The following is a 13,495-nucleotide window of genomic DNA, read 5'->3' as shown; positions in this document are numbered from 1 at the left end:
ATATTGATGTCAAAAGTGAAAATAACATAAGTACAGATCGTCCTGCTCCGCACAAGTGTTTACTTGGTCGAAAACTTCACTTTCACACTCAAAATTGAACATTGCACTTCCTCCTTTTCCTAATACTATAGGATGTAGTGTTTCCATTTCTTCTTTATTGGGAATCACTAAGAAATCCCATTGATGCCATCTCACACCTGTATAGTACAAATATTTTCTTGTGCGTACAAGTAGTGTTTGGCAGTATGCTTGTGCAGAGATTTCTGCATAGTATATTTATACATTAGAAACTAAGTGAAGACATCTTAGGAAATGCATAAACCATTAAAAAAATGAGAAAATTAAAAGTATCGTTTATGAAAGGAGCTTGACATTATAGTTGTTTGGCAATATGTTAAAGAGTGGAAACGATACATTGTATATGATTTATGTGGCTTGATTGACAAAGAATTTCATGTTTTTTTTGGGTGTTTACCTAGATGCATCCCTGCTTATTTTGTATTCTAGATGCCAAAATCACGCTCTTAAATTAGTTTTATGACATAGTTTTTGTAATCTGGAAAATTATAATAAGGGAACTCTGTTTGTAGATCAAAGAAACTGAAATGATTTCATCACCAAGCATGATATATATTCAACCTTTAATAGGTTAATAATAAATATCATATAAGCATGGTGATGGAGATTTCACTACGAAACAATGCTAATTGTAGAAATCATTCGCAAGAAATAGGGTGGGAAAATAGGGTAGGATGTTTCATAGCTACTTGCACTGGTGGAGTCTAGCCCAAATCATGTATGAATGAATTTTTGTGGAGGAAGTGTGTGCGAAGGAAGCTGTGTGGAGGTGGTCGCACAAAGTAAGTTGTGTTGAGGTAGCAATGCAGAGGTGGTTTTGCAAGGGAAGCTATGTGGAGGAAGCATGTGAAGAGATGGAAATGCAAACCTCACTTAATTAATGATAGAGGAGGAGACTATGATGCATTGCAACTATTCCTTTTGTTTTGAAATAGTGACCATGATGTAATGATTAATATTCAATTATATTAAAATTTTTTGATTAGATTTGAATAAATGTAAGAAATTATATGAAACTTTTAAATTTTTTATTTTTTATCCAAAAATATTAATATAAGCATTCCAACATTACCATAGTTTCTATTACTTAAAAGGTTAAGAAGATTGGTATTGTGAAAAATATTTAGAAATTGTATTCTTATTTGGATATACTAAAAAAAAGGTACATTTCATATTCAACTCATTTAGTGTCACAAAGGTGACATATTATTTTGTTACATGGTATTTTGGGAATTGTCCAATGCCTAGTCTCTATAAAAACCTGCCTTTCACCTCCTTATAGATTCTTAGGACGAGGAATGTGTTACTTGTTTGATCTGATCTCCAAAATCTATTATGAAGATGGGGTTACCAAAAACCTCAATTTTAAAAAGTTTGTAGAAATGAATTCTAACACCACCATTATGACCGACACATTGAGAGCTTTCCGATAATATGTTTTGTCTCCATCTGAGTCCCGAATCAGAATTTATACTAGTTAGAAGTTTTGGCTTATTAATAGAGGCCATATCCTCATAAGGAGGCCATGTGGAACACATGTGGCCTTCACCCTACTCATGTGGCACTGCTATATCATTCGTGGATGGGTTTAAGGTTGATCACACCATGATACCCATGCTTCTGTTCATTGTAACATGTGTCCAATGTGGGGCTTGCTAACCCATGTCATCTTGATGCCTTGGCATCAAGGGTTTCCTCACCTCCCTCAGCAACAACCTCAGGTAAAAGGGACGAGGTTTGAGGTCTAAGATCGAAAGTGTTAAGTTAGTGCACTCAATGCCTGTGGTGGAGCCCGTTAGTTAACGTCATCTCGATGCCTCAACATCAGAATTTTTTGAGTCTTCTGACACACGAACACTTTAAGGCCAATGGTTGAGGATTGATATCAACCCAAATAAATCGATTCTCTCCACATGTTGGCTCTTGCGATTTTCCCCGAGGTTCAATGACCTGTTGGCATAGTTCCATTAACCAGGGTTTCATCCTAGTCCCACTTTGCACTTAATTATATTAAAAATATCGCTGGCCTGAAGGCCTGTGATCCTAGTAGGTCCCACCTTAAGCTACATCATCTCAACATCAAGGTATATTTTCCTTTCCACGTAGCTAAATATTTGGGGAGCTTGAAGGCTTGAAGGCCTAAGAGCCTAGTGGGTTAACCCCACAGCGTCATGTTGTGTTAAATCCCACTCACTTTCCCATTTCATATCTAATCGAAAATAGGAAATATATGCCAATCGATCTTGACCTATCTACACAAAGATCAACACCATTTTCCTAAGGATCCAATGGTTGATGGTAAGGTTTTGTGGAACCATGGTTCCAGCTTTGAGTTTGCATACCTCCTCCTTATGTGTTTCTCTATCAACCCAACGTCATTGCACCTTCCTTGCCTGTTCACTTAACCATTTTTTGTTATGGTGGCTCAATTTTTGTGTCTCTAATTGGGATAACTTGGCATGGTTCATGATTGGGAGAAGACTTTCCTATGGACTCCCGGTGTCGGGCTCTTTCCCATACACTTAAGTGTTGGTTCCTTTTTCTCTACCAATCCTAGCAAGTTCTAACCATGTCATGTTCACAAAATAGAGAGTAACAGGTGACCCATCCCATATCCTTGGAATATTTAGGCTTGTGGCACCAAGGTCCATAAACCTCAATATCCAGTTAACATACATAACATATAGTGAAGGGAAACATATCCTTGAATTTCTATTCTACTAAGAGATACAATGCAAGGGTGACTTGGTGGTCTATAGTGCAAGGATGAAAACACTAAACCTATGAGTATGAATAGAACAAGTGGGAAATCCCATAACATCAAAAGGGAATTGATACCAAAATAGAAGGGGGAAGATACAAATACCAATTTCTCACAACTATTGCACTAGTCATCCTAGTACTGCTAGTCCCTTGCACAGGCTAGTTAAACTCATCCTCCGAAGCATATGTGCTATTTTAATTACATAAATATGGAATACTAGAATTTGAAAAAGAAATTTTTAGGTTATCCTTAGACATCACAACTCCACTATGGAGGCTGAGCTATTTAAATCATAAGCTATGATTGTCAACAAGAGAGTAATAACATACATTATATCACATTATTCATGAGCTGACATCACATCAACATAACCCAAGTACACAATCAACTCATAGAATGTTATTCAAGCTATATATCATGAATATGGTAGTGACCTACCAAATTTCAATATTCAATATAACTAAAGATTTGTACGATAGTTGGTTAATTATACAATCATAAATAGACTTACTAAATATTCTGTAAATCCTGAATATGGTTGTAACCCACATAGTTCAACTATCCATTTTAATCATTGATGATTAAGGTATCTTGTTGGGTATGAATATAATAATGACCCTCAAACATTCAATCATGAACATACAAGATTTGCATTAGCGAAACACAACTTGGAATACCCCTGTCCATAGATAAAATTTACATAATTTTTTATACTTATCTAAGTATCTTAAGGTGGATGGAAACTGAAGGAGGGACTTCAAATATCCACCCAACCATAGGCCAACTACACTACAACTATTATAAAAATGACCACCCTCGAGCCAAATCCAAAATATAACATGATGCTTGCTTAGGAGAAAGTCACACTAAAGCTTGGTAGAAACCCACAAGATGGAGTTCACTATCCTTGTTCTTTAAAAATTTCTCTCTAATAGTAAGCACCACAATGACTCACTTACTCTCCGATTTAAATGACAAGTATTCACCCAATGTCTAGATTGGTATTGCTTAGTTCTAGGAGATCTAATCCATTGTTTATGTGGTTTGGAAATTGTCTTTTCATAGCAAGCACCATAGGGGTTTTTACTCCACTTTATAGGTGGTTTAGAAACTCTTCCAGTAAGCACCACAATGGATTAAATTTCCATATCCAAGTGGTTTAAAAACTACACAACAAGCACCACTATGATTCACTTACTTTTCTCAATTCCTTCACAAGGCTCCACCCAAGGTTTAGGATATTTAATACACTGTTTAGGTGGTTTGAAAACTATGTTTTCATGTTAAGAATCATAGGTTTCTGTAGTCCATTGTATAGGTGGTTTAAAAAATCTTACAAAAAACATCGTAGTGACTTAGATTTCCTTGTCCAAATGGTTTAATACCTATATAGCAAGCACCACAATGATTTGATCATCATCTAAGCCTCCCACTAATTATTTAGGCTTAGACACACAGTCTAGTGGCCTAAAAAACATCAATATAGGGAATACCACCCTAGATTATTGAGAACTATGCTCAACCACAACTTTAACACTGCTTAGTCTTCATGTTTAGCTCCAATAGCTCCTTGCTCGTTCTCATCGATGCTTCTCTAGTGGCTAATGTTTTCCCTTGACTGCCAAACATTCTTATGCTAGTCTCCTCTTCTTCTCGAGGCACCCATCCCCAACCATGATTCGTAAGAGAGAGATAGGATGGACATGGTACTATGCCCATATAACGTAATCCCATCTCTTTAATTTTTCTTTGCATAGTTGGTGAATCGATCAACAAGGGTTCCAAGAATTTGATGTGAGGTGGGTTAGGGATTGTTTATGACACACATCCAATTTCCCCCTTCTTCTTATCTCATCACAAATTTTTAGTAATCAACTCTAGGATAGATTTGTGGCCTTTCAAGGCATGCAACCTCTTCCCTTAGACAACGGATCTATAAGGTATTCCTGTTTTCAGCCAACCATAAAGTTTAAATAATTTACAATATGTTAGAACATATTGTATCATAAAAGCATGGATTCCATGCTAGTTGCATAGTCATAACCTATATTTCATAAACAAGGGTTGAAGTGAGGGATGTTACAAACCCGATGCCCTTAAAGGAACACCATCCTTGGTACACCATCTTTGGTACACCATCCTTGGTGTTCTATAAACATAGAACATAAACACAAATCGATATTCAGAATTAAAATCCTTACATAAATGAAATCTTCCATTTCTTCAGTTTCCATTTTAACCATGTCATTTTTTATCCATGGTCTAGTCACATATAGGCCGTCTTGCATTCTAGCACATCCTATCCTAGTTATCCATTTCTTCACATGAGGTCCATAGGGAATAGATTCGACTCATTGTTTCCTTGGACATACCCAATGTATTAGGTTCCAGTCTCACTACAATGTCCGAGTGCCTAGGGTCTTTAGCTCCTTTATGCTCTTGATACACTACTTTGATATCAATTTGTAGCCATCATAATCTATCCTTCTTGGATAGTTCATCATCTTACCTTTTTCACAAGCACACATTTCTCATGAGATTAATCATAATAATAATTAAATTATTTCTAAATTTCAATAGGTAATGCTTTAAATTGATACTTGTCTTTATGGTTATTTTTTTCCTCCTTTTTCTCCACAAGTGATACATCCAACTCGTTATTTGCATTGATCAGGACTTCTTATGCTTACATCCCACTAAGTGTGTTACAAATTTATTCTCCCATTAGCTAGTCACCCTTTGAAGCATAGGCAATCCCCATCTCATGTAATCTACCTAGCCAAATGTTTTCCTACGTGTTCCCCCATCAACTACTCATCATTCCGAGCCAAGGAAAACCACAATCTAGGAATTCTACATGTTTGGTGGTTTTCCTACATGGGACTTGATTAGCTACTCACCCTTCTGAGACTGTGAAACCCCCATTTTGGGTAGTCTATATGTCCATGGGTTTTCATTGCATGGTGTTATTATTAGAGTCTTATATCCAAGTGTCAATATGGTGTGGTCTATTATATTGTGCATGGAGACTTGTAGCCAAGCTCCTATTTTGTGTGCTCTATTTCATTTCTCGTAGAGTCTTACAATCAATGTGTCGATTATGAATTTATCCCAATGAGATAATCAAAGTGTCACAGAGCTGCAATGTCACCACAACAGTCTTGTTCCTGAGCTCCTTGCTCTATCATTTCACCTATGTCAAAACATTAGTTTCCAATGAGATATAATTTAAAAAAAATTTCAGATACAGTTCAATTTTTACTTACCCATATGTTCTACATTTAGAAGCCATGATATCTTTAGTCACTTTGTTCGGAACCCATGAAGTTGGTAATGTTTTGTTACTGTGGCTTCTATATCACACCCCATTCCAACACTCTACCTGTAATATGATCTTTCAATCAGCCAAACAACTGTCAGTGTTCATATATACAATCTTTTTATTACAAAACATCACAATATCCTGAAGTGATATTAGAATTATTATACATATAATAATTTGATCACCTTCAACTGAGTTCAAATAGATTGAAATGAAATTATCATGATATTTTATATGTGTATCACATTCATTCTAATTATTCCACAATGCAATCAAATATTTATTTAGGAACCCAAGGGTCAAAACTAAGGGACCTGCTTTCTTAAATTCATGACTAGTTCTTCTCTTTGTCTTGTTTTGCAGACATCACAAAAGTACTAGAAATATTTTCACATTGACAACTTCCCTCCTTAACCATACCCCTTTTTGGTCATCCATGCAAAACATGCATTAATTTAAAAACCAAAAGATATCAATTACAATTGAAAGGAATTCTTACCCATTTCCTTTCCTTTACCATTTTACCCTTTCTTGTCACTTTTCTTACTTACTTGGATACCATCACAAGCATTCTCAACTAAATTCATTTCAATTACTCTAGGTGGCTTTTAGCATACCTATTGTTGCAACATTCAATAGTCCCTAGAATGATATCAACCTCACATATTAGTCGCTACTCAACTTCAATTGCTTACAAGTTTCCATGGAATTCCATAAAGGAAATTTGCATTAGATATCAATTTTTAATATTTAAACAATGTCTTTGTTCATATACTTGAACATATGCATATTAATCTTGACCTGCATGTGCCATACATTCATGTAATCCATGTTATTCACACACTGCCATTTTTAGAGTACAATTTCAACCTCTATTTTTTTTCAATTATTCACACAACAAATCTCATAATCATATGCATAAGCACACTAATTTATTTCTTGTGGTGGTTGAAAAAATATATCATTCTTGAGCACTTGCCATATGAATATTCCATATGACATGGAATTCATTAGGTAACCTCGCTGCATTACCCAAACCATAAAAAGTATAGGTTTCTTATTTTCTTACCATTTACACATTCATAATATTTTGAAAATAAAATATATTAGCCAAGAAAAAAATTTAGTTAATCTAAACTCCCTACTTAAGCCATTTTTACAGTTGTAACATCACTTTCGATATGGTTCATATGAACCTGGTGAAGTGCTCCTGGAATGATCCTTTATCCACACTTACCCTCTAATGCAACTATATAAGGAAAAATCCCAATCTCATTATAAATTTCATCAAGGTTAGAAATCATATGAATAATCATAATAATTTTATTAAACAAAAAAATAAATTATCTCAAATTCTTTGTAGGCTCCTGACTTGAACTTCTTCCTTTTAACAATCTTGGTGTCCCTTCCCATTTTTTGCATTCCTATGTATATCAATTGTCTCAACTAAAATGATATTAATAGAATTGCCTTAGAACATGATCATTTATTCATGAAATCTCACAATCATATACTCATATCATTCAATCAATTAGGCATTCAAAGAAAGCTTTAAGTGTGCATATAATTCAACGATCATAATTGATAGTTCTTAGAACACTTATCTAGGGAAATCTACTGACTGGTATCAAACCTCTTATTTTATCAAATAGTCATGGGCTTCGCTACCCATATTTTTTTTCAACTATGGATCATTCTCAAGTTGGGCTATAACTCCAAAAGCAAATTGGTTACAAAGAGCCAAGTATGACACAACCAATATTAGAACACAACACATGTCCCTACACTCCTTCCAGGCTCTAGCCTTCTATAAGGAAACCCAAGGAGAAGTTCCCTTAAAACACTATTACACCATGCCTATCAATCTACATAGGTGAAACTTGTACCATTCTTTCATAAACACCTAATCTTCCATAGCCTTGAGTCCACAAGACTACGTGCACTATCTGCATTTCTTTCCCAATCATGTTGTAAACTTGTTCCTTCACATGCCAACACTAAGCATACTTATTTGAAGCATGTTGATCTAATTATCCTCATACATATAAAATAAAAATACATGTAGGAGTTCTATCAAGGTTATAATATGGTATCTACAAGTTTAGAGTCAACATATATAAGAATTAAACTATCATACAATTTTTATCCTTGGTCCATGAGCCTCCTCAAGTCTAGCATTTGAACATAAGATTTGATACCATTCTATAACCACATACTTTCCACCCCTTAAATATTCTTAGGATGAGGAAGGTGTTACCTATTTGCCTTGATATCCAAGATATATTATGAATATGGGGTTTCTAGAAGCCTTATTTTTCAATGTTTGCAAAAATTAATTTTGAAATCACCATTCTGACCAGTTTGTCAAGAGCTTTTAGGAAATATAAGTTTTGTCTCAATCTAAGTCATGAATCTAAATTTATGCTCGTTGGATGTTTTTTCCTATTAATAAAGGTCATTTCATGACAAAGATGCAATTTGGAACCCATGTGGTCTCGGCCCTACTTCTATCGCACCACCATATTATCTGTGAATGGGTTTGAGGTTGATCACGCCATGAGACCCGTACTTCCATTCACTGTGTTTGAGGTGGAGCTCATTGGCCCATGTCATCATGGTGCCTCGAAATTGGGGGTTTCCTCCTTTCCTCCCTTCAAGACTACCTCAAGTGAAAGTTCAAAGGTCCAAGGTTCATAAACCCTGATGTCGATTTAGTGCCCTTAGTGCCCAAAGTAGAGCCCATCATTCGACATCATCTTAGTGCCTTGGAATCAAGATTTCTTGAGTATCCTCACACACAAAAACTTTGAGGTTAATTTCTGTGTGATCCAGGTGGATATTGGTGGCCATACACCTATTCCAATGGATCATAGCATGATTTTACTATTTTTGTAGTTTTTATTTATGGTAGTTTTTAGGTCCTAAACTTTTGGATCCGTTTTCAGGCCCTAACGATGTTTATTAGTGAAATGGGAAAATGTAAGTCTGTAAGTGATGTTTTTAGTTAAATGTTGGTCTCCTCGAATAGGTATTTCTAATAAGACATCATGCGCACCAGATAAATATTGTATGCCAAAGTTACAACCCCAGGAAGTTTATGTTCCAAATTACCATACAGGGCCCATAAGTCTTTGACACTTCATGAGAAAGCCCTGAGACTCATGAGGAAATAAATTTTTCATTAACACATTCGAATCACAAAGAAAATTTCTAGTGTTAAGATCATATTTTTCGATTAAAAAATAACATTATTGATTCTCTATTGGTTCCCTTCATATCCCATTACATGCAAAACCAATGATGTGAAAATTTAGGGAATTAAAAACAATCATTGACATTGTAAATCTAGGAAATCAATCAGGATACTGAGATGAAAAAACATTGGAAACATGTGTCACACATCAAGCCTAGTATTTGTGTCAACATAAGGGTTTTTTTCCTCTCAATGGCTCAAGAATTTTCCATCACTCAAGGAGAGAAATTGTGCCTGAAAAATTATTAACATCATGAAATACACAAAATGGATAAGAAAATGATCAATCATGGAAGAGTTTGACAAAGATAAATCATCTAACCCAAGATGACCATTTTCCTTATAATCAAAATGGCAAGCTTTGAAACTATAAGGATCCGTGAAATTTTTTCTCTCCAACCCTTGGTCCAATACAAGGGATTCACATGAAAAGGGGCTAACCAAATAATTTTTTTTCACGTGATCAGAAAGTATATATTTAGGACTAGGAAGATTAACTTGGAAACAATGAAATTCCTTTTAGAATGAATTCACACCCAATGGGTAGATGTTAAAGAAATTTAACTATGCATGAAAATCTGGATCCAACTTAGTTCAAAGATCTCAACAGGATTGCGAGAACTTGACATAATCATCAGTAGGGGTTGAAGTGTATCGAACTTGTGATAGGTCTCTGAACTTTCTAGTGGTGGCTTGTCAAATTTGGGTGGACTAGAAAAATTTACAGGTAGACATACACCACTATACATTAGGTGCATTGATGAAAACATTATTAGTGCCATTGGTTTGATCAAATTTAAGACTTGGCACATTAGGCTCTTGGTGGATAGAGAATTTAAATTCACTGATCGGAAAACTCCCTTGATCATATAAAGTTGGAACATCTTTCTCCTTTATTATGAAAGATTCAGAGTTGAACATATCATGAATAATAGATTCAAACTTTTCGTCCTATGATTGTAGGATCACACAAACCTAGACCTGACTGCAACCATGACCAATCGGATAAATATTTAAAGAATTTAGAGGAACAACTGATATAATAGACTTATCAAAATAATATGGGTACAATGAATAGTGTGTTAGAGGTGAGGAAGGATGAAAATACTCTGGAGGAGGAGAACAAGTTCTAACTAAATTAGATTGAGCTTGTGAGCACAACGAATCAATATCATTTTCATTAGTATAATGGTCAAAGAAAGGCACACTAATATGAAATTCATATTGATCTTTCTTTTCTCCAACATGGTATACTAAATGTTCAAAAACATGAAAACTTACCTCTTTAGGATTTTCATATGAAGATATGTGAATTGAATGAGTTTTTGGATTATTCTAAACTAAAAGAGTATCCCAACCCATAAATGGAGATTGTAAACTATGAGAAACAAATTTTGAATCGATACCTTGCAAATATAAATCCTATGAAGAAGAAAATATACTAGCCCATTTACTTTGGCACTCATCACGACATATATTAGCACAAACATGGGTGTCAAGGTGGTGGTTTTCCAAAGTCGCAACTTGAGTGCATGGATTAGAATCACTTAACAAGTTATCAAGACTACAAGATTGGTGATCAACCAAGGATAAAAAATTATCATCTTGAAAGAGGGAAGAAAGGTAGGACATTTGTTCAAGACTTTTCTACTCTATATCTGATATACAACTGTCTTGTTCTTGATTACTGCCTGAAACAATAGGTTAAATATTATTAAGAGTTGAATTAAGTTGATCAAGAAGACTAAGGAACAAGGAATAAAATAAGATGGATTGTAGAGGTTGAAGGGTATCCCTTGGGGAAATCATACTTTTGATCAAATCAGATTCAAGGCTAAAGTTATGAGCATTAATATCATCTTGGGAAGTCAAGGGCTTAGTCTTCACCTTAAGCTTCATGAACCACTCCAAGGTTTCTTTGATCGAATCTAAATCATGGGGGGTAGATAAAGGTGGAGAAGAAATATAAGAAATTTGATTTATAGATTTCCCAACTTCAACATCATCACAAGGAGGCGCCCAATCTATAAAATGCGGAGGACATGTAATAAAAAAAATAGTAGGTTCTTCCTCATAGATTTAGGGTGTTTCATGATAAATGTAAGTTGTAAGAGTGAAATCATCGAGGGGTTCAGATCCAAAATATTTAACGGAGAGAAGAATCAGACCATGAAACTTTTATTAGAGAAAATTATAGTCAAATCTTCTTCACGAAACTCACAACAAAGGTGAAGAAAAATATTAAGGAAAACCTATAAATATTCACCTAACATCATTCTAAGTTGACCAATTCTATCACATACATCTTGATAATCATACTTGTCAAAGGCTTCATAGATCTACTTAACAATTTGATCAAATGAATGGATAGAAGGAATTGGTAATGTATAATACCATTTCATGACACGACCTTCGAATGTGAGGGTGAACAGTATGGCCATGACATCCTTACAATGTATTCCTTTAAAAAGACAAAAATGAGCAAATTGAAATGCATGTTCAAGGACAATTAGTCCACTCCCACTATAAAACTTAAATTGAGACAAGTTATGAATAATCACCATATGGATGGTAAGATCAATCTTCTTGGAAAAATATCCAAGGATCATGGTTTGGGAATGAGCCATTTAAGATAAGATGTTCGAAAAATACTCAATGGTCACAACTTATCATCTGACCCTCCTTTTAGAGCCAGAATGTTGATGGTGCTGGAAATACATCAACATACATAGGGTCTCCCCAATTTGATGTCCCAATTAGACCTGACATCATTTGGAGTAGAATCCCTGTTCAGAGTATCAACTTGACCACCATAACTTAAAATTTTTCCTTGGATACAATGCGTAGCATAAGAGACTAACACATAAAATTGAATTCAGCAAGTAAGTTGACACTATGAAACACCAATTGCAATGTGGAAAAGGAGACTTTCACAAGGGGAGAATAAAGAGTGATTCTTTGGAAGGAAATTTATAGGATAATCCTAAGAGAGACACATGCGAGCAGGGAAAGATTCATTATTATCAAGAAAATAGTTTGCATAGAGACAATAATAATTATAGAAAATGTAACACACATTCAAAAAGATAAGTATCAAATCCAATGAAGTAGTTAAATTTCTTTAGTACATATGAACATAACATATACCAAACATGTAAGCAATAGTCTTACAACATTCATGATACATGCATGAAAATGTGATGGCTCAATGAGCTTCAGATTATTAAGTGAAATATCTAAGTACATAGTTACAATAGTGAGACACTAGCTCCAATAGTGGAACATTACTTCACTTCTTGCTTCTCCAAGGAATGATCCTCTCTCTTATGCCAAGATAGAGAAGCCAAAGCTTGCTCTCTAAATCTTAAGCCTCCAAAGGCCACTTTCTTGAGCTATCATATTTCTTTTATAACAAGAGGAATCACCTTCCAAATACCATATGACTCTTGAGATACCCTTGTGATCCTTGGACTCCTAAATGACCTTTGAAATTATATTGAATCTTGGGTCCACATTTGACTTTTCATATTAAACATGTGATTCTTGAAATTTCACACATTTACATTTTTTCATTTTCCTTTTGATAATACATAATGAAATTCCACATCATATGGTATGACTCATTGAAAAAATGGACTATGTAATGGCACTTGTACAATGCATAACATATCAAAAATGATATGCACTTCATGACGATGTGGCAATGCCAAGTTGCCCTCCTTTGCTATTTTATATTCAATCTTCATGAAATATATGTTTCTTCATCATTTTCACCCTCCAAAGGGCCTTAGATGAACATGATGACCTTCTGAGTTATCATGCAATATCTTCATTTTGTCATGGACTAGGATCTGCTTCATGTCTTCATGATGGTTCTTCTTTGTGACCCTTCTCTATAAGGGATTCTTTATTCCTTCTCCTTGACATCTTCCTTGAGAATCACCTTCCCTTTTTGAGGTGGTACTCCTGCCAATGAATTTCACTCATGACAAGGAAATATCAGTCTTGAAATCGTTTATTCTATCCCTAATTTTCTCATGGAAGAAGTTGCTTATGATAGGCCTGTGTGAGGAATGAA

Source organism: Pinus tabuliformis, chromosome J, assembly GCF_031772625.1.
Source record: "Pinus tabuliformis cultivar Carrire ecotype Pingquan chromosome J, CPIR1, whole genome shotgun sequence".
NCBI classification, from domain to species: Eukaryota; Viridiplantae; Streptophyta; class Pinopsida; order Pinales; family Pinaceae; genus Pinus; species Pinus tabuliformis.
This window is presented reverse-complemented; position numbering follows the sequence as displayed.